General features: G+C 39.0%; 1 long non-coding RNA gene and 1 pseudogene across 1 annotated transcript; one reads left to right on the plus strand and one right to left on the minus strand.

The window, feature by feature from the left end:
* The first annotated feature begins 7,927 nt into the window (after positions 1 to 7,927).
* LOC140894555 (uncharacterized) lies at positions 7,928 to 9,951 on the plus strand. Its single transcript, XR_012153859.1, has 3 exons — positions 7,928 to 8,326; positions 8,607 to 8,675; positions 9,763 to 9,951. It is a non-coding gene; the product is annotated as an uncharacterized lncRNA (long non-coding RNA).
* Positions 9,952 to 14,145: 4,194 nt separating this feature from the next.
* The window catches only part of LOC140862766 (CBL-interacting protein kinase 23-like), a 48,941-nt pseudogene continuing 42,136 nt past the window's right edge, over positions 14,146 to 20,950 (minus strand).

Here is a 20,950-nt window from a genome sequence, read left to right on the forward strand (position 1 = left end):
CAAATCCTCAAGTATGAATACTTAGGAGCTTTGCCATTCCATAACTCGTATGGTGTTTTGTCCACTGCTTTAGTGTGGACGTTATTCAACAACAATACCGCCGTTTCAAGCGCATAGCCCCAAAACGAAGGTGGAAGCTCAGTGAAGCTCATCATGGATCGAACCATGTCCAACAAATTTCGATTACGACGCTCCGATACACCATTAAGCTGTGGTGTCATAGGAGGAGTCCACTGAGAGAGAATCCCATTCTCTTTTAGATAGTCCAAAAACTCGGTACTCAAGTATTCTCCACCTCGATCCGATCGAAGTGCTTTAATACTTTTACCTAGCTTGTTTTCTACTTCAGCCTTGAATTCTTTGAACTTTTCAAATGCTTCAGACTTATATTTCATTAAATATAAATACCCATACCTAGAATAATCATCAGTAAAGGTAATGAAGTAGGTGTGGCCATGTTGAGTCCCTACTCTAAATGGACCACAAACATCTGTATGGATCAAATCCAACAGATTTTGACTACGTTCAGGCTTCCCCTTAAAAGGAGATTTAGTCATTTTCCCTTTTAGGCAGGATTCACAAGTAGGTAGAGAGTTAATATCAGACATATCAAACATGCCCTCTCCCACTAGCTTGTTCATCCTCCTTGAGGAAATATGACCTAGTCTAGCGTGCCAAAGGTTTGCCGGGTTTTGACTATCGATTTTCCTTTTGTTTGTTGTCGCCGGTTTGTCAATACAATTTACTGGAACGTCTTTTAGTTTTAAATTGTATAGATCGTTTTCAAGTTGTCCATTTCCAATTAAACATTCATTCTTGTAAATATTGCAAATCCCATTCACAAAATTACAAGAATAACCATCTCTATCAAGCATAGAAATAGAAATAATGTTTTTAATTAAATCTGGCACAAATAAAACATCTCTCAACAATAATTTAAAACCATTCTGCAAAATCAAACAAACATCTCCAATGGCCGTAGCTTCAACTCTGGAACCATTCCCGAGCCTCAGCTGGGTCTCACCCATTCTAAGCCTGCGACTTCTTGTCATCACCTGCAAATCATTGCAAATGTGAGATCCACATCCGGTATCCAATACCCAAGAAGTTGTATTAAGTGACATGTTTATTTCGATATAGAACATACCCTTTGCAGTTCCCAACTGCTCAAGATACTCCTTGCAGTTGCGCTTCCAATGACCCGGCTTCTTGCAGTAATGGCAAACATCCTTGGATTTTCCATCGTTTGAAGCCTTTGTCTTTTGCTTCTTCTCGGGTTCCACTTTCTTGGGTGGGGCAGAACGTTTCTTGCCCTTCATACTTGGCCCCTTCTTAGCAGAAGATGAGGAGCCCACCAAGAAAGCTGGCTTATCCTTCTTAAGTGTGGATTCATATGTAACGAGCATATTGACCATCTCTTCAAGGGTGGCCTCTATCTTGTTCATATTAAAATTTATCACGAATCCATCAAATGAAGAAGGAAGAGATAGAAGCAGCAAGTCCACATTGAGTTCATGCTCCAACACCAAATCAAGGGTCGCTAACTTCTGTATGAGCCAAATCACTCGTACCCCATGATCACGGACCGAAGTCCCTTCACGCATGCGGCACGTCATCAACTCCTTAACAGTAGAGAACCTTTCAGCCCTCGACTGAGCCCCAAAAAGTTCCTTGAGTTGCGTGTGAATGTCAGCAGCATTCACCGTGTCCTCAAATCGCCTCTGGAGTTCATCAGACATCGAGGCTTGCATATAGCATTTGGTCTTGATGTCATGGTCACACCATGCATCAAGTTTGGCCAATTCCTCCGGACTTATGTCAGCTGGTGCTTCCTTCGGAGGTGCTTTCTCTAACACGTAGAGCATTTTCTCCGAAGTTAAGACAATCTTCAACTTCCGGAACCATTCCGTATAGTTGGCGCCAGTCAGCTTGTTTTGTTCGAGGATCGAGAATAAAGGATTTCGCGAATTCATTGTATGAAATACTGAAAAGGAAAAAACAGACATATATCAATGATTGTTTAACAATTTACTAAGACATAAAATAGGCGAATTTAATTTTATGAATCTCACTCCCACTATTTTAACGATTTCACCACCCTCTAGTGAAAACGGGAAACTTTTTCCTTAGTGAGAACATGGAGTCCAATTGACAAACTTATGGTCCCGAATAATATCAGCCAACCATAATTCTCAAAAGGTAGGGCCCAATTGCTTCCAAAGCAACCCCCATGTATTTACCTCATGTCCAATAAGGGCCCAATAATATGACGCCGTTTAAAGTGACATGTCAAGATGACCCATCAATATTAAGTTGTGATGGACGGTCGCCATGTGGATCCCCCAATAATATGAGCCGATCCCATGGGAGTTCCACCCAACTTACAACATTTGTCGATCCAATGTACAGCTTTCCGACGGACGGGCCCCCCCAATAATATGAGCCGGACCGTATCCGCGGGTAGCATCACATACATTGACCGTTGATGGAAGGTAGGAACATTTAAACAATATTTAAATTTCCTTTATTTATCTTGATATAAATTTTAAATCATATTTAAAATGAGGGATTTTATTTATAAAAATATTTGTCTCATCATATTTAATTTATTGCATGCATTGCCGGATTCACGCAATTTATGTCTAAACATGCATACAATCATAATATCACATATTACATAGGATGATCGATTCCATTTCTAATTGACCCGTGGTTGCCAATCACGGGTCTTAGTCCAATCCTAGGTAATATGCAGTATGCAAATGCAATCCTATTACATATGCTTCCAATTTACATTTCTTCAGTCTTCATTGTCTGCTGGGCCCACCATCTTCAAATCTTGATCTCCCACTAAATCTAATGTATTTACAATAAATAACAATGACAAGTAGGGATACATTTTTAGGGGGTGGGAACGGGCTATAAACCAAGCCCACTTTTATTACATATGACATTCATATCGGGCCATAAACCAGGCCCATTAATAAAACCAACAACAATAAAGACAAAATGTAAATTCCTAACATACACCTACAAAATTGGTCATGGCAATCGATCATCCTTATCCAATAACATTTAATTCAAAATTAATTTATTGGATAACATGCTGTGGCAATTCAAATTTAAACAAGATAAAATCATATTTTATACATAAAATCACATTTCACATATAAAATCATATTTTATCTCCATATCAAATAAAATCATATTTTATCTATAAAATCCAATTTTACAAATAAAATCATATTTTACTTAATATATCATAAGATCATATCTTATCATCAATTGTACCAAAATAATTGATTTCAAAATTCAATTTACGGATAAAATATTAAAATTTTCCAAAAATTCAAATTTATCCAAAATCAATTTTAAAATTTACGGACTCGAACAATTCGATCCGAAATCTCGTGAACCAATCAAAAACAATTTTTGACCGGACCAAAAATAAAATTTTAACATATTAAAATTAATTTTTAATAAAATATTAATTTTTCCCGCGGGCCACCCGGGACACTCCCGGGTTGGCCCGCACCCGGGGCGCGGGCCGGGGCAGCCCGGCTGCCCCCTTAGGGCAGCAACGCTTGCTGCCCTGGCGGCGCCTGGCGCCGCCGCTGGGCGGCGCCGAGCGCTGCCCTGGGCAGCGCCGTGCGCCGCCCCTGGGGGCAGCGATCCAATCGCTGCCCGGGTTTCGCCCCCGGAAAAAAAAATTTTTTATTAAAAATATTTATTTTGTTTCATAAACCGAGACTCAAAAATTTTGTACAATTGATTAATTCAATCAATTGATCTGAGCAACCTGGCTCTGATACCACTGTTGGAAAACTGGCGAGTTCCCAGACCAATTACGATTGATACCCGGTGCAGCGGAATTTTAAAAATTTTTCATGGAACGTTTCCATGGTATGGGTATCAACCGTTCATCGATTGAATTACGTGTGTGTGTAAAATTTAAATAACAATTAAATAAATTTTACCTCAAATCTCGCAACGAGATTAATGGACACCAACAGAACAATTCTGCTCTTGTTGTCTCTCCCTGGAACCGATGAACGCCTTCAATCAGGTCCACGAACAGAGGTTTAATCCCTCTGATAGATTGCACTAGAAAATCTATCAGAATTTTTCTGCGAAGAGAATACACGAATTTGATTCGTTATTCCTTACTGCGATTCAAAATCACAGACCGGAATTTTCTCGGGCAGAGGGAGGGAGAGGCGGCCGAAAACGTTTTGAGAGGGGCTAGGGTTTCGAAAATCCTGTCTCAAAAATTATGACCTGTTGTGTGTAATTTCTGTACTGAAATAACTTATTTATAATGCAGGCCACTAACACCTTAGGGCCCATTAATCATAAGCTGGGGCCTGACAAGCAAAGCCCGCTCGTTCAGAAATTAATATAAAATTCATCGTGACTCCGATTGATGAAACGATTTCACCAATGTGCACAGAAACCATTTCTGCACGTTTTAAAGTCAAAATAAATTTTCTGAATCCGAATTCAGTGGTTTCCAAAAATGTCCATCCCTATGTCATTTTAGGAAATCCTACTCCCTTACTCTTAATTAAGAAGTCCAACTTCTTTATTCATTAAATTTAACTCTTTAAATTTAACTATCTCAACGGGGATTAAAACTCCATTACACTGTGTGACCCTCAATGGTTCAGGGATACAGCTAGCCGTGGGCTCACAACTCCTTGTGACTCGGAACAACACTTTCCGACTTGCCCAACGAATCATGGTAAAGCGCCTAGCAACATCGCCCCATGATTCCCTAGGTATCACTGATAGTGCCTACAAGAACCAGTAGATTTTGGTTAGCGTACAGTACGGTCCCTTCATCCATATATCCCGATCGAATCAACAACCATTGGTATATCGAGAGTCGCTCAAGATTCGATAACTATGCAATACATCTTGAAGATCAAATTAGTGACATCGCATGTGCTACTAAGAAACCATTTCTTAAATCACATCAAGTACTCTGGCCAGAGATTTGTCACACTAATATCTCCTCAGATCGCATAGGATATCCACACTCGCAAGTATGTGGTGAATCCTTGACAACAATGCATTGACTCCTATATGTGTCGTAACTGTACCCAATCTCGACACCTGATGACCCCCTCAGAGTCGGTAAACGAGTCAAAGCACAGTACTAGCATATAGAGTCTCCATGATGTTTCAAGTCGTAAGGACTAATGGTGTACAACCAAAACCGCGGACTTTATCCACTCGATAAGTGATAACCACTTGGAAAGTCCGGATAGGGTAGTTCGACTATTCATCCTATGAATATCCATTTGCATGCTTCGAACATCTCCATGTTCCCTACCAATGAAACGTGGTACTCCGCATCGCAAATGCTAGTCTCAAACTCGAGCGATCCTTATCCTTATTATCGGACGGCTCAATCGACTAGGAACGGTTTTAGAATATACAGTGACTATAAGATGTATTTCATGATAGACATCTCCATGTTCTACCACATCTTACATACACTATAGTATATTCAAGGTCTTTATCAAAACAACAATAGTATATCACAATATAACAATATGAAGTAATATAAAGTCATTGCCATAAAAGTGTAAATAATATTAAACAAAAGATTGTTTATACAAAGAGTCAACAAAGCCCATAGCCATACAGTTGGCTCACTGGGCACCCACTCTTACAGTCACTACAAGAAAAAAGGTCATAGACAACGCTCTTTTCGCGTTGTCTATGTGGCTAAAAAAGCGTTGTTGAAGCCAGTGTTGTAAAAAAACCGCTCAACGACAACGCTTTTTCCGCGTTGTCTTTTTTCAAAAAGACAACGCTTTTTTTTCAACGACAACGCTTTTTTTGCGTTGTCTTTTTTAGAAACGACAACGCTTAAAAAAGCGTTTTCGTTGAGCTGACTTTTTTACAACACTGGCTTTAACAACGCTTTAAATCCTATACGACAACATTTAAAAAACGTTGTCTTTTATCAAATAAAAAACAAAAAAAATTAATTCACAATTTTTAATATTATAAATCACTTAAAATTCAAAAGTTTTTAAAATAAAATTTAATATACAATCTTTCAATATTACAAGTCATTCAAATATAAAAAATAATCTAATTCTAACTCAATAAACTAGTAGACCTGCATTTTTATTATTCCTATGATCTTCATCAAAAACTTCATCCACATTTGTAGCTTTGATCAGCACCACTTCCGCATTAACTACACAAAATGCAACATCAATTTCTCATGCACCATTCCAATAAAATGATACAATATAAGGAACAAACACTAGTAGAATTTTTGGTTTTTACTTCGCTACTTTTTACTTCGGCAATTAGTAATTACGAAGTAAAATGTAACAATCAACTTCGGTAATAACACAAGCGAAGTAAAAATGAACCTTTTACTTCGGATTTTTAAAAACCCGGGCTTCACTAATAATTTTAAGTTGTATTTTACTTCGGTATATGATTTTTGATGAAGTAAAAAGAAAAAAAAATTTTAATTATAAATGCTGAAGTAAAAAGATGAACAGGATCCTTCACTTAATTTCTCATACACCTTTATTTCCAACTTAATAAAAATCCCTCGTTAAAAAAAATCAAATGTGCGATCCCCTTTCTTCTTCAGCCTTCCACCACCGCCAATTTGCATCTCCAGCCATCCACGACCGCTGATAACCACTCGCCAATGCCATAATTCGATATCCCAAGGTCTGAATCCTTCTATTTTGGTATCAATTTGGGTTTTAAATGTTTTGGAAGATGTTTTAGTTTTCTTTACAAGAATTCGGGTTCCATTTTTTTAAATGAATTTGGGTTTTCCTATTTTATTTGAGTTTGACATGTTTTGGAAGATTTTTCGTTCTTGTTGTTAGATCCAGAAAACTACAAATATATATGACAACGTTTCCCGTTTTTTTAACGTTAATTTGGGTTTCTCTTTTGATTTGATTTTTACATGTTTTGGAAGATGATTCCTTATTGGGGATATAGTCTTGGCACAAGATATGTTTAGAACTTGTTCTGGTTTGGTCTAGTTTTAATGTGCTCTGCATTTAAACCTGATCTCATCTTTTCTCCCTCTGCTTTCTTTCTGCTTTTGGTTGCTAAGCCCAATCGCCCACCTGTGTTGTATGTAGGCATACTTATATCCTTCAAAATGACAGACATCATCAACTGCAATTTGCAGACGATGACGTACACTAAATTTGTGAATATATAAGAATAAACATTGTACATAAATGTACGTCAGAGATATATAAAGCATAGTTCATTCCAATTTAGTAAATCACATACAAGTTTAAGTGTTGTTAAAAGGAAGTGAACAAAGATTCCGAGATATATTCTATTCTTGATTTCATAATTTCTGTATATTAAATTATATTCATCATCTATGATTAATATGTGGTTACTGCTATTGATCGCAATTGAACCTAGTTTGTTAGCTGTGACAATCACAAAGTTGGATTGAAAGGAACAAAAAGTTAACAGATATACGTGGACTGTGAAGTGGCAAAATCACATTATATTACGATAATTGCACATAAACTTTACATCACATCTGACAATCCGATTCAAAGCAATTTTCCATTCAAATCTATTTTCCAGGCACGAAGTTGGTGGCATATGCCCATGCGTTCGGTCTAGTTTTTTACAAATCAATCGGTATGTTTTTTTTCCTACTTTTATGATGAGTTTGGCATACTTTCCACTGGTTTATGAAGTTGATTGCAGTGGACGTACATGATATTTGTGGAATATTTAATTTACTTTTTAAACTTCACTCTTGGTCAATTCGCACCATTTAGAGTTGGATTGCAGCTTTCATTATTCACTTTTAAACACCTTACAAGAATTTTTCCTTTGTTTCTTTGACCGTGTCAAGCCTTTGTAGAGTGTAATACTTAAACCTGCAGCAGCACATGTTAGAAATATGAGGAAACTATTTTGTGATTTCTTTCCTCTCGTTTCATTAAATATCGTGAATTGCATTCCCCACTTATTTAGAAAGGCACCTCACTATGTCATGATTAAAATATTCAGGAATTTTGTGTATTTGTCAAAATGCCTCAAGGATTAATTGAGCTATCACATGCTCACAAATCCAATCTAGTTTGTAAGATTTGGCTCACTATTGCATCTTCAATTTGATTGTGATAAGCGCACATGTGTTCTTAGTCTCAAGATATGTAGAATTTGTGCTTGTACCATTATTTGTGATTCCATATTTTTTTAAATATGTTTTGCATGGATACAATCTAAATTTATAATTTTAATTTTCTACTGTCAAGGCAAAGAGCACTTGAAAACCAAAATGCAAACAGTACATGTAAGAAACATGCTTCTCTCTGAAGTTTGCTAATCCTCCACTTGGAAGATTTCTACTGCTCCTGCGCCTTACTGTAAATGAAAGCAACACACCCAATAATGTCACTAAAATTAGTTTCTGGGCAAACTTTCTTTTCAATTTAAGGACCTTTTTCTGTAATTTAAACCTTTTGTATGCATCAAAGTGTCTTATTTATATATTAGTATTAGTATTCTGAGCACACGTACTATAAATTTTTTTAGAACTGAACAAATGTATTGATGATGACTTTATTATGCAGCTAGAGAAACTGAGCGACAAGCAATGTCAATCTAAATATCATCTTAAGTTCATCATAGAGGCCTGAAATGTATGAATCATTCTCTTTTCCTATCGATTCGGGTTTTAAATGTACTTTTTGGATGAGTATTATTTTTTTTTAAACCTGAAATCAGGTTCTGTTTTTTTTTCGGGTTTCCTCTTTTGATTTTGGTTTTCCATGTTTCGTTATAGTTGTTCCCTCAAAGAAACTAAAAATATGCTAATGATTCTCAGATTAGTGGTTTGTGCTTAGATATGGTCATGTTCTTGAGGTTGTAATGACTATTACTGAATAATTCGCAGCAAAACAAGCTGACAAATTGCTTGCACTAGGCATATATTTAGGTTAACCCTTTGTTTAGTTTTTTTTTTATAAAAACTTTGTTCCTTTTTCTTTAGTTTGTTCACATCTTAATACTGACTTTTGTGCTGGACTAATATTGGCCTTTTATGCTTTTCAGTTCCTGATTTCATTAGTTTAGGTAAACATGAATGACGTCCCTTTGATCAACCCATACTTGATGCTTATCATTTATGATAAGATAGATCTGAAGTTAATATTTTTGAGTAATTGCTGCACTTCAATTTATGTTACTGAGCCCCTTTGAGATTGGAGTTTTAGAAATGAGTATTTTGAGTGGTTATCGGCTGCTTGATTTATGGTGGTGGCAAATCTGTGGGTGGTTGAGCACATATGATATACTAATTGTTATTTTTATTACAAGTGGAAATTAAGTGGGTGTAATTACCAATATCATAGGTTGTTTGTTTGGTTATAAATTGTTGTTTAGCATTTTAATAATGATATATACTTGTTTTTGTTGCCTGGCATAAAAAATTCTAAAGATCCACAACATTAGTTCATTATCATCTAGCTATGAAGCCCTGCAGCAACTCGAGCAATTATAGGGAGAAAATTTATATGTTCAGTAAAATCAAAGATAAAATTTCTAGGGAGCAAATGAAGCTCTCTATATTGAGGTTTCTAGATGAGTCAAATAGTACTTCAGATTGCAAATCATTACATTCTATATATGTATATTTTTTATTTTAAAAAAATGTCACCGTTATGTATATTTAATTATTTCATCTCACCACCATTATTTTTTTTTTCAGTTTTGTCACGTGCACTGCAGATACTTGATATAACCAACAACTCAGCATTCTGAAGTTTTTCAGAGTTGTAAGAACTTCAACTGAGGTATGTTAATTGCATTTTTATATATTAACAGTTATTTCATTTGCATGTTAATTTATGTTATGTAGCTTTATTTTTCTACTTCCTTGGCAGAGGGATGCAAATTTCAGCATTTCTTTGTGTCTTAATTTTTTTCCAGCCTATTTTTGTCAAAACTTTTAGAGATATATATTACAAAAAATAATTCTTGATGATACATTCTTAGTTTATAAAATCGAGATCATTTGGTATAAGTTTTGGGTTTATTTTTGAGGTAATATTGTTGTTTTGGTGCACCTTGGTTTGTAAAATTTGATGTTCTGCATAGAAATGTTTTGTAATTTAGACTTGGTGGCATATGTTTTTTGGATGCATTTGTGGAGGTTTTGTGGGATGTTTTGGCGTGGTTTTGAGGGCTATTTCAGGGCAGCTTTATGGCCTTTTGAGGGCTGTTTTCATCAAATAAATAATGTGCAGTAGTATATTCTTGTTCAGTTTTGCAAGGAACAAGGATACATGTGCAGTAGGATATTTCTGTAAAGACAGTTGCATCTTAAATGTTAGTGGGTTTGCAAGGAACATAGATACATGTACAGTAGGATATTTCTGTATCGTTAGACTTTATTCTAGATTTTGAATCTTTGGCATTCATTTCATACTAGTCCTCCAAGAATTTTGTTTGTTTAAATCTTTGCAGTTCTGAATGGAAGACAGCAACAGACGTTACCTTGTTGTTAACATGGGACTGTGATGATTTTTCTGTCTTCAATATTTATCATACATTTTCTGTGGGCTTCTTTAATTCCTAGTGTACGGATATAGGACTGCAAATGGATTTCCCTCTATAACTCTGCAGTTGCAGCAGAAGAAAGCGAAAACGTTCATTTCTCTGAGTGCCCATGTTTTGTGATATCTGGAAACTCCCATGGCATCACAGCTAGAGAAATGTGGCAAGAAATAAAAGAGGTAGGTTTCCATAATTTGAAACATTTGCATGATCATATCGTTTTTGGTTGAATGATGGTTCAATACTATTCTTAATTTATATATGTTATACGTGACATACCTTAGGAGGAATGCTCAATAAAAAGATTAGTTATTTTGTGCATATTATTGATCTTCTTTTACTGTCAGTCAGACTCATTTATGCTGGTTCTGACTACTAAATGGTCATGGATGGACTGATGTACTAGTTAGAAGCCTGAGAATATTCTTTCACTGAAGGTAACAAACACTAAAGGACTGTAGAAAATTTTTTAGAAAATAAATTTATACAAAAAGGTAAGTTTTGAATGTAACACTTAGAAATTAGAGCCAAAGCATACATCTGTATCTTAATTTTTTCACTTGATACCAACCATCTTTGCTTTCTTGAATTTTATTCTGGTTGCTTATTGAACATTTCTATAAAATTTTCTGTCTTTTCTTGTCTTTGTTAAATATCTTAAAGCTAATGTAGCATGAATATCAGATATTCATGCTGCCTAATACCAGATATTGATATGGATAAAACTACATCCATCGGAGAGATCTTAAGATGCCATATGTGTCATGTGTGCAAGCATAAACATGTAATTTTTATGTGAACGGCATCACACCAGTTACTGATCTAGTTGTTCTCTTTCGTCTTTCACTGTCTTCATTTTATCATATCATTGACAAACTTTTACTTATTTTCTTCCATTAGCATGGACCACCTAAAATCTAAAGAAGTATCGGTGCGTTCAGAATCGGGTTCATAGATTGGGGCAAGCCATAACAGCTTCTCTCACTATTACTTGTTTCCTGAAAATCATTCTAATTGACATTGAGCTATATTTTTTTTACATTTTAGTTTGCAGGATCCATCAAGAACTAATATTACAGCCAAGATCAATTTGATGAAGTTAGAAGTGAATGGAGTGAATTCGTCTACTTCTGTGTAGGTGCCTAAATGTGTCATGCACGTTGAGATAATATTTTGTTTTGTCTCTGTGAATACACTAGTTTTGTGGAAATACTTGTGGATACATGCATATTTTCGGGTTATTTTTGGTAGATATACTTGTAAATTTATGGATGTTTGTCATTTTGGGATGTATAATTTATGAATTTTATTAGTCTATTTTAAGTTTCAAAAATATATTTATGTTGTGTTATTTTTGTATCTAAATTTTAATGTAGTGAAACATATGTTACTTCACTCAAATTAAATGGTGAAGTTAAATAAATAATTTACTTCGGTAATTTCATTAATAGACGAAGTAGAAGAATGCATTTTAATATGGTAATATAGGAAATTAACGAAGTAAAAAATATTATTTCACTTTGTATATTATTGAAATTACTGAAGTAATAGACAATATTTAACTTCGAAAATTTGATTAAAAATCGAAGTAAAAGAATACATTTTACTTCGGTTATATACGAAATTAACGAAGTAATAGACAATATTTAACTTCGTCCAAAACCAGAAGTAAAATCATAGTTTTTACTTCGGCAAATTTATTAATTGACGAAGTATAAGAATATATTTGACTTCGTAACTTATGAAATTAACGAAGTAAAATATATGTTTTTACTTCGGCACCGGTCCAATTCTGCCTCCAAAAAATGACCAAAGACTTCGGTAATTTAAGGTATAAGACTTCGGTGATTCAGCGAAGTAAAAAAATACCCTATTACTTCACGTGACACTACTTCGGTAATTAAGTGCCTACGACTTCGGTTATTAACCGAAGTCTTACGCGATTTTTCTACTAGTGAAAATAATTCATGACTCTAGAAAGAAAATGGATGGCACTTAATATATTTATACAATACAATGGAAAAGCAAGTGGGATTTATGGTTTAATAACATTCAACAAATATCATATTAATATATATAAGCATTTAAGTCATAGAAATGGACTCACTCTCTGTACAACGAAGTTCTGCAGCAGTATCAGTTGTGAAAAAGCGATTTCCCAGTACCAGCTGCAAAAATTACAACTCTTCCTTTCTCTAAATGCCGAACGACTCTTCTTCTTATGTATGGTTTAGCAATTCTGACATGCGAAATGCAGTCTGAACTCTTGTTGAAATGTCAATGCTCTCCATCGTTGATTGCAAAAATATTGCATTCATGACAGTAGCTAACATCCCAAACATCAAGACAGAAAATGCTAAAGATCATATTACAATACACCATCAAAAATCTCCAAAAATCAGAATTATCAATAAAAAACAACATGAATCTTCTAATAATAAATCAATACCAGAGCATAATAAAATAGAAAATGAACAGCCAAGTACCTCGTGCAAGAAAGTTGTAATTTAAGAGAATCAAAATCTCAAATACTTGGTGTGCAGAAACTTGAATCACGTCCAAAAGAACAGTGGCGCCTAAAACAGTGCCAAAATCACTCCAAACATCCCAAATCCACTGCACAACACTGCCTCCAATAGCCCAGACACGCAACAAATCCAGAAGCCCCTAAATCAGGAGATGTAATTCACAGATACAACCATCTGCCCCAACTCAAGGTGCTACAACAGGGCAGCCTTATTAATGTATATCCAACAAAAGAAAACCAAACAATAATCTTCATTTCAATTCCCTTACTCCATATCAGAGACTAATGTATTGAAATTATCAAATCTACAACAATAAATCCAAAATACATCCAACAAGGAATTAGATCTCCAGCATGGCAACGTAGAAACTACAAAAAGTTGACATAAATATCACAAGACTAGAACCTTGCATCCTCTAGATACCAGCATAAGAATATCACAATGTATCTCGCTAGTTAGACTAAAAACATTGGATCTTCATGGTTGCTACTGATTTATATCTTGAATGACCTTTAGTTTAAAAATATGCAGAGCACGTTAATACCAATCATAGCTTAAAATCTCTTGAAACTTGTAGTTTAGATGCTTATTCAAGCTTCGTGATTGTAGCCACCAGCTTTTATTGATCCAGCACATACTCCACATATATTTGAGAAAACACTTGACAGTGCTAAATCAATTAAATACCATCTCATTATAATTTTCAACAATGGGGAACAAAATAAAACACACAAAAAGATTTGTATATTAGCAGAAATTCAACTAAATGATTTTTTGACACTAATTAAAGAAATTCATGAAATCCCTTGGTGATGTGAATTCTACGAGACCAAGGCAAGAAAGTTGTTGCAAAATGGATCTCATGATCTACTAAGGCCGATGATTTATTATGCTTCATCCAATAAGATTTAAATTCCATACCACTTTCAATGGTCGTACTATCTTTCAATTTCTTTGAACAAACCAGGCAGGTGTCCAATTTCAACTCTTCGGAAGTATATTTCTTTTTACACATTTCCTGTGTACCTTAAGAAACAAAAAGGAAATAAACCTTCAAATAGAAAAAAAAAAGGAAATAAACCTAATGAAAATCAGGTACACCAGATCCAAAACTAGCCAAACACAAAACAGGAAAGTACCTGAAAAGGCCATAACCTAAGTGCTTGTAACCCCCCGTTTTCTTTGAAATAAATGATAACCTGAAATATGTCACAAACAAGAGAAATGGAGACCAAATAAATTAAAGCAACTCATGTTTCCAGGACATGCATTAAATTTAAATACAGAACACTACCTGTGTAGTGACCCTTACCCGGATCACCTACTAAACAGAACTTATGCATGCAATTAACTTAATTAAACAGATATCAGAATAAAACTGCGGAATCCAAATAACATTATACAATCCCAAGTAAAAGAATCTGTAATTATCCAATAATATACAACCAAATCGAATAGCTGTATAAACCTAAACAACAGTAATAAAACCTAAGCGAAGCTCCAGCCGGCCAACCGCTGACTAGCCCCTCCTGGATCCACCCTCCTCGTCCAATCGCAAACCTGCCCCATGGAATAGGGTGTCCAGAAAATACAGAGTACGAGACGTGAGCATAAAACGCTCAGCACGAGAATATGAGTAGACATGCATGCAAAGTGAACTCCCTATAGACTCAAGGTCAAGGATCAGATAACAGAGACAGACCGGGCCCTGGTATGTAGCACGTTGTGCCGTCGCTTCAGGAGGTGGCTCCCATACCAAGATAACTGTGGATACGCCGGACCCAAATCGATGGAAGTCCATCCACTAACAGGATAGGGTACAACCCTACTAACAGACATCTCGAAAGAGATACAGCAAGATGCAAATGAATGCAGCATAATATCATGGCATATAATTCATGCAGTCACATAATACATGCATACTCAGTCAGGATATCTCGAACAGTACTTTCGTACCTCAAAACAGTGCAAGCTCTACCAACTCTAGGTCCACGCCTATAGTCTGCTCTACACTGCCAAATGATACTACTATCATTAAAGTGCTCTAAAAGCCTTAACTAAGCTATTGCATACTCCTAAATATTTATAGGAAGCAAAAGCTATACCTTCGTCCGTCGTTAGCCCTTTGATGTCGATGCCTCCAGAACTTGGGCACAACTCCGCTACGACTACCGAACGCCCCGCCGACCTCCGGACCAAGCCTAAGAAGACTAGAACAGCTCCAAAAGGACTAGAAAGGAAAGGAGGACTCAGAATTGGCATTTGAAAGTGAAGTCTCGGCCTTCTATTTATAGACAACGATCGGAACTTCCGATCCTTGATCGGAACGTCCGAACCCCGATCGGAACGTCCGATCCTGCCATCGGAGCTTCCGAAGATCCTGATCTGCCACGTGTCAAAATATCACTTGTTGACTCCGGATAGGGGTGATCGGAGCCTCCGGTCCTGATCGGAGCTTCCGATCCAACCACACGTCATGCCTGACGTAATAACATCGGTGCCTCCGATCGCTCATCGGAGCTTCCGATCCTGTTCGGAACTTCCGATCGTGCCTTCGGAGCTTCCGATCCGTCCAATACCCAATTCAATTAATTAGCATTAATCCTTTAATTACTCAATTAGGGTACGGGCTACTACATTCTCCCCCACTTAAGATATTTCGTCCTCGAAAACAAATCTTAAGTACCGAATGCAAATACAGAAATCAGAAACATTCTTTATTCAAATCAAACATTTACAGAGTTTGCAACTGAATACAACTTAAAAAATGGAATCAAAACAACTCAGGATGGTCTTTACGCATCCTGTCCTCAAGCTCCCAAGTAGCTTCCTCAGTGCCTCGGCGCTGCCACTGAACTAAAACCAAAGGAATGACTTTGTTCCGTAAAACCTTATCCTTATAATCCAGGATACGAAGAGGTTTCTCAACATAAGTCAAATCCTTGTCCACCTGAACCTCAGATCGCTGCAGAATATGAGATTCATCCGCCACATACCGTCGTAACAGAGATACGTGGAACACGTCGTGAGTACTGGATAGATGCGGTGGCAAAGCTAGTCGATAAGCCAAATCGCCAATGCTCTCCAAGATCTCAAACGGACCGATAAATCTGGGAGACAACTTGCCCTTAAGGCCAAATCTGAAAATCTTGCGGAAAGGTGACACTCTCAGAAACACTTTCTCCCCGACCTCAAACTGCAAAGGCCTACGCTTGATATTAGCATAGCTGGCCTGACGATCCTGTGCAGTCTTAATCCGTTTCTTGATCTGATCAACAATGTCTATCGCCTGCTGGATAAACTCCGGTCCCTCAGCCTGTGTCTCCCCCACTTCTTCCCAGAAGAGTGGAGTACGACAACGTCGCCCATACAACGCTTCAAAAGGTGCCATCCCAATACTAGTATGATAGCTGTTGTTGTAAGCGAACTCGATCAACGGCAAATGATCCTGCCAGGCTGAACCAAAATCCATGACGCACGCTCTAAGCATATCCTCAAGGGTATGGATAGTGCGCTCTGACTGACCATCAGTCTCCGGATGATAGGCTGTACTCAAACTGAGAGTAGTACCCATCGCACGCTGAACACTCCCCCAGAATCTAGAAGTAAACCTGGGGTCCCGATCGCTGACAATGCTCACAGGCACTCCATGAAGTCGAACGATCTCCTGAATGTACATCCGTGCCATGCGATCCACAGAGTACTCTTGGCTATAGGCAATGAAATGCGCTGACTTGGTGAGTCGGTCCACCACCACCCAGATAGCATCACAGTTCCTCGGGGATACCGGCAAATGGGTCACAAAGTCCATAGTGATAAACTCCCATTTCCATTCAGGAATAGGCAGACTGTGAAGCAATCCTCCAGGTCGTCGGTGCTCTGCCTTGACCTGTTGACACACCAAACATCTCGAAACAAACTGATAAACACTGCGTTTCATTCCCTTCCACCAGAAACGAGTACGTAGATCCTTGTACATCTTGTTGCTCCCAGGATGAATACTCAACTTAGTGCGATGTGCCTGAGATAAAATCTCCTCTCGCAACTCTTCATCCTGTGGAATCACAAGCCTACCAGACAAACACAGAAAGCCATCTGACTGATAATGAAATCCAGACGAGCTACCCTCGTTAGCTAGATGAGCTAAACGCTGGGTCTTTGAATCAGACATCTGAGCATCTCGGATCCGCGAATACAAGGCTGGCTCAGATAATATCGCAAACATCTGGATACTCTGCATACCTTTCTTATGCTTGAAGGTAAAACCTGAAGTACAACAGTCACTGATCGCACTAGACATCGAACAAGTCTGAAGTGCGGATAGTCGCACCTTGCGACTCAAAGCATCAGCGGTGAGATTAGCAGCTCCCGGATGGTACTTAATCTCGCAATCATAGTCCTTAAGCAATTCCATCCAACGTCTCTGTCTCATGTTCAATTCTGCATGCGTGAACAAATACTTGAGACTCTTATGGTCGGTGAAGATCTCAAATTTCTCGCCATACAGATAATGACGCCAGATCTTCAAAGCGAACACAATGGCTGCTAACTCCAAATCATGGACTGGGTAGTTGTCCTCGTGAAGCTTCAGCTGTCTAGAAGCGTATGCGATCACATGCCCATTCTGAGTCAGGACACAGCCTAACCCCTGAAGAGAAGCATCCGTGTAAACTACATACCCTCCAGATCCTGACGGTAATGCCAACACCGGCGCAGAAGTCAGCCGCCGTCGAAGCTCATGGAAATTCTCCTCGCACTCGGAGGACCACTCGAAATCCACACCCTTGCGGGTAAGCTGCGTCAACGGTCGAGCTAACTGAGAGAAGTTCAAAATAAAGCGACGATAATACCCTGCTAGACCCAGAAAACTAAGGATCTCAGCAACTGTCGTCGGACGCGACCAATTAAGTACCGCTTCAATATTGCTTGGATCAACAGAAATCCCCTCCCTGGATATGATATGGCCAAGAAAAACCACTCTATCCATCCAGAACTCACACTTGCTCAGCTTGGCATACAATTGCTCATCTCGAAGAGTCTGCAGTACCAACCGCAAGTGGGAAACATGCTCTTCCGTATTACGCGAATAAACCAGGATGTCGTCAATGAAGACCACGACAAACTTGTCCAAATACTCCCTGAAGACATGGTTCATCAAATCCATGAATATAGCCGGTGCATTAGTCAAACCAAATGGCATCACTAGGAACTCGTAATGACCATAGCGAGTACGGAATGCAGTCTTGGCTACGTCCTGATCACAGACTCTCAACTGATGATACCGAGATCTCAAGTCAATCTTGGAGTAAATTGATGTGCCCTGCAGCTGGTCAAACAAGTCATCAACACGAGGCAACGGATACTTGTTCTTCACAGTCACTCGATTCAGCTGCCGATAGTCAATGCACAGCCGCATCGACCCATCCTTCTTCTTCACGAAGAGAACAGGAGCTCCCCAAGGAGATACACTAGGACGAATGTACCCCTTGTCCAAAAGATCCTGTAGCTGATTCTTTAACTCATGCATTTCTGACGGAGCCAGACGATACGGTGCTCTAGAAATAGGCGAAGCACCCGGCATCAACTCTATGCCAAACTCGACTTCCCTAGCAGGAGGAAAACCCGGAATCTCATCAGGAAACACATCTGGAAATTCATCCACAACAGGAATGCTCTCTATCCCAATACTCTCAGCGGACAAATCAACTGCATAGATAAGGTAGCCTTCCCCGCCAGACTCCAGAGATCGACAGGCTCTCAAAGCTGATACCAAAGGCATCGGGGGTCGCACTCCCTCACCATAGAAAAACCAACTCTCACTCCCTTCCGAATGAAAGCGTACTAATCTCTGATAGCAGTCCACTGAAGCTCGATAGGTAGTCAGCACATCTATTCCCAGAATGCAATCAAAGTCGTCCATCGCCAGGACCATGAGATTCGCCAACAGAACGTTCCCTTCGAACTCTAAAGGGCAACCCATCACTAGACGCTTAGCCAAAGCAGATTGGCCCGTCGGAGTAGAAACAGACATCACTACGTCTAGTGCAATGCATGGTAACTTATGCCTCTTAACAAAACGTGCAGAAATGAAGGAATGAGATGCACCAGTGTCAATAAGTACAAGAGCAGGTATACCATAAAGCATAAATGTACCTGCGATGACTTTCTCATTCTCCTCCACAGCCTGATCATGTCTCAGGGCAAACACCTGGCCAGAAGCTCGTGGCCTCAAATGAGAACTCCCAGCAGACTGTCCCTGCGACCTCTGCTGTACGGTAGCCTGAGAACCCAATCCTGAACCAGAACCAGAACCGCCTCCCCCAGACTGTGGACAATCCCTCCGGATATGACCAGTCTCTCCACAACGGAAACAAGCTCCAGAAGCCCTGCGGCACTTGTCGGATGGATGGTTCTTCCCACAGTGATCACACTTGTCCTTCTTACCGAAACAGACAACACCCCCAGAACCAGAGGAAGAAGAAGATCCAGACTTCTTGAAAGTTTGGGCACGGGGACCCAAAGAACTAGCAGGCCTCGACTGAGGGAAAGACCTGTTCCGCCGAATGCTGTCCTCTGCCTGATGACAACGACTCACCAAACCCTCGTAGGACATGTCGTCGCCAACCGCCACACGGTCATGGATCTCAGGGTTAAGGCCTTGAAGAAACAGATTATACTTCATCTCTGAGCTATCAGCAATCTCGGGGCAATAGGATAGCAGATCAAAGAACCTCTGCTGATACTCATCGATAGACATGGTTCCCTGTCGCAGACTCAGTAGCTCGCCTGCTTTCGACTGACGGAGTGCAGGAGGAAAATACCGCTTTTGGAAAGCTGTGCGAAACTCGGCCCAGGTGGCCACTCCTCTCGCCGCAACAAAAGGTGCAGAAGTAAATCTCCACCACCTGCGCGCACGCCCATCCAGAAGATAGCCAAGGGTCTCCACCTTCTGCTCATCGGTGCATTGGAAAGTCTGAAAAGTCGTCTCCATGCGGTCTAACCAGTTCTCCGCATCCTCCGGAGACTCACCTCCAACTAAGGGCTTAGGACCCATAGCTAAGAATCGACGCACAGTGAAACGCTCGTCGTCATGGTGACGATGACGCCGTTCTCGACGAGGCTCCCGGTCGGCATCACCCCAACGCCCACCAACACTACCATGAGAACTGTGATCGTCACGATTTGACATCTACAAAAATACCTCAAGATGAGACTAAATCCCAAGAAATCTTTTGCATGCTCTGATACCATAAATGTAGTGACCCTTACCCGGATCACCTACTAAACAGAACTTATGCATGCAATTAACTTAATTAAACAGATATCAGAATAAAACTGCGGAATCCAAATAACATTATACAATCCCAAGTAAAGGAATCTGTAATTATCCAATAATATACAACCAAATCGAATAGCTGTATAAACCTAAACAACAGTAATAAAACCTAAGCGAAGCTCCAGCCGGCCAACCGCTGACTAGCCCCTCCTGGATCCACCCTCCTCGTCCAATCGCAAACCTGCCCCATGGAATAGGGTGTCCAGAAAATACAGAGTACGAGACGTGAGCATAAAACGCTCAGCACGAGAGTATGAGTATACATGCATGCAAAGTGAACTCCCTATAGACTCGAGGTCAAGGATCAGATAACAGAGACAGACCGGGCCCTGGTATGTAGCACGCTCTGCCGTCGCTTCAGGAGGTGGCTCCCATACCGAGATAACTGTGGATACGCCGGACCCAAATCGATGGAAGTCCATCCACTAACAGGATAGGGTACAACCCTACTAACAGACATCTCGAAAGAGATACAGCAAGATGCAAATGAATGCAG

Source organism: Henckelia pumila, chromosome 4 (genome assembly GCF_033568475.1).
Source record: "Henckelia pumila isolate YLH828 chromosome 4, ASM3356847v2, whole genome shotgun sequence".
In the NCBI taxonomy this organism is placed as follows: domain Eukaryota; kingdom Viridiplantae; phylum Streptophyta; class Magnoliopsida; order Lamiales; family Gesneriaceae; genus Henckelia; species Henckelia pumila.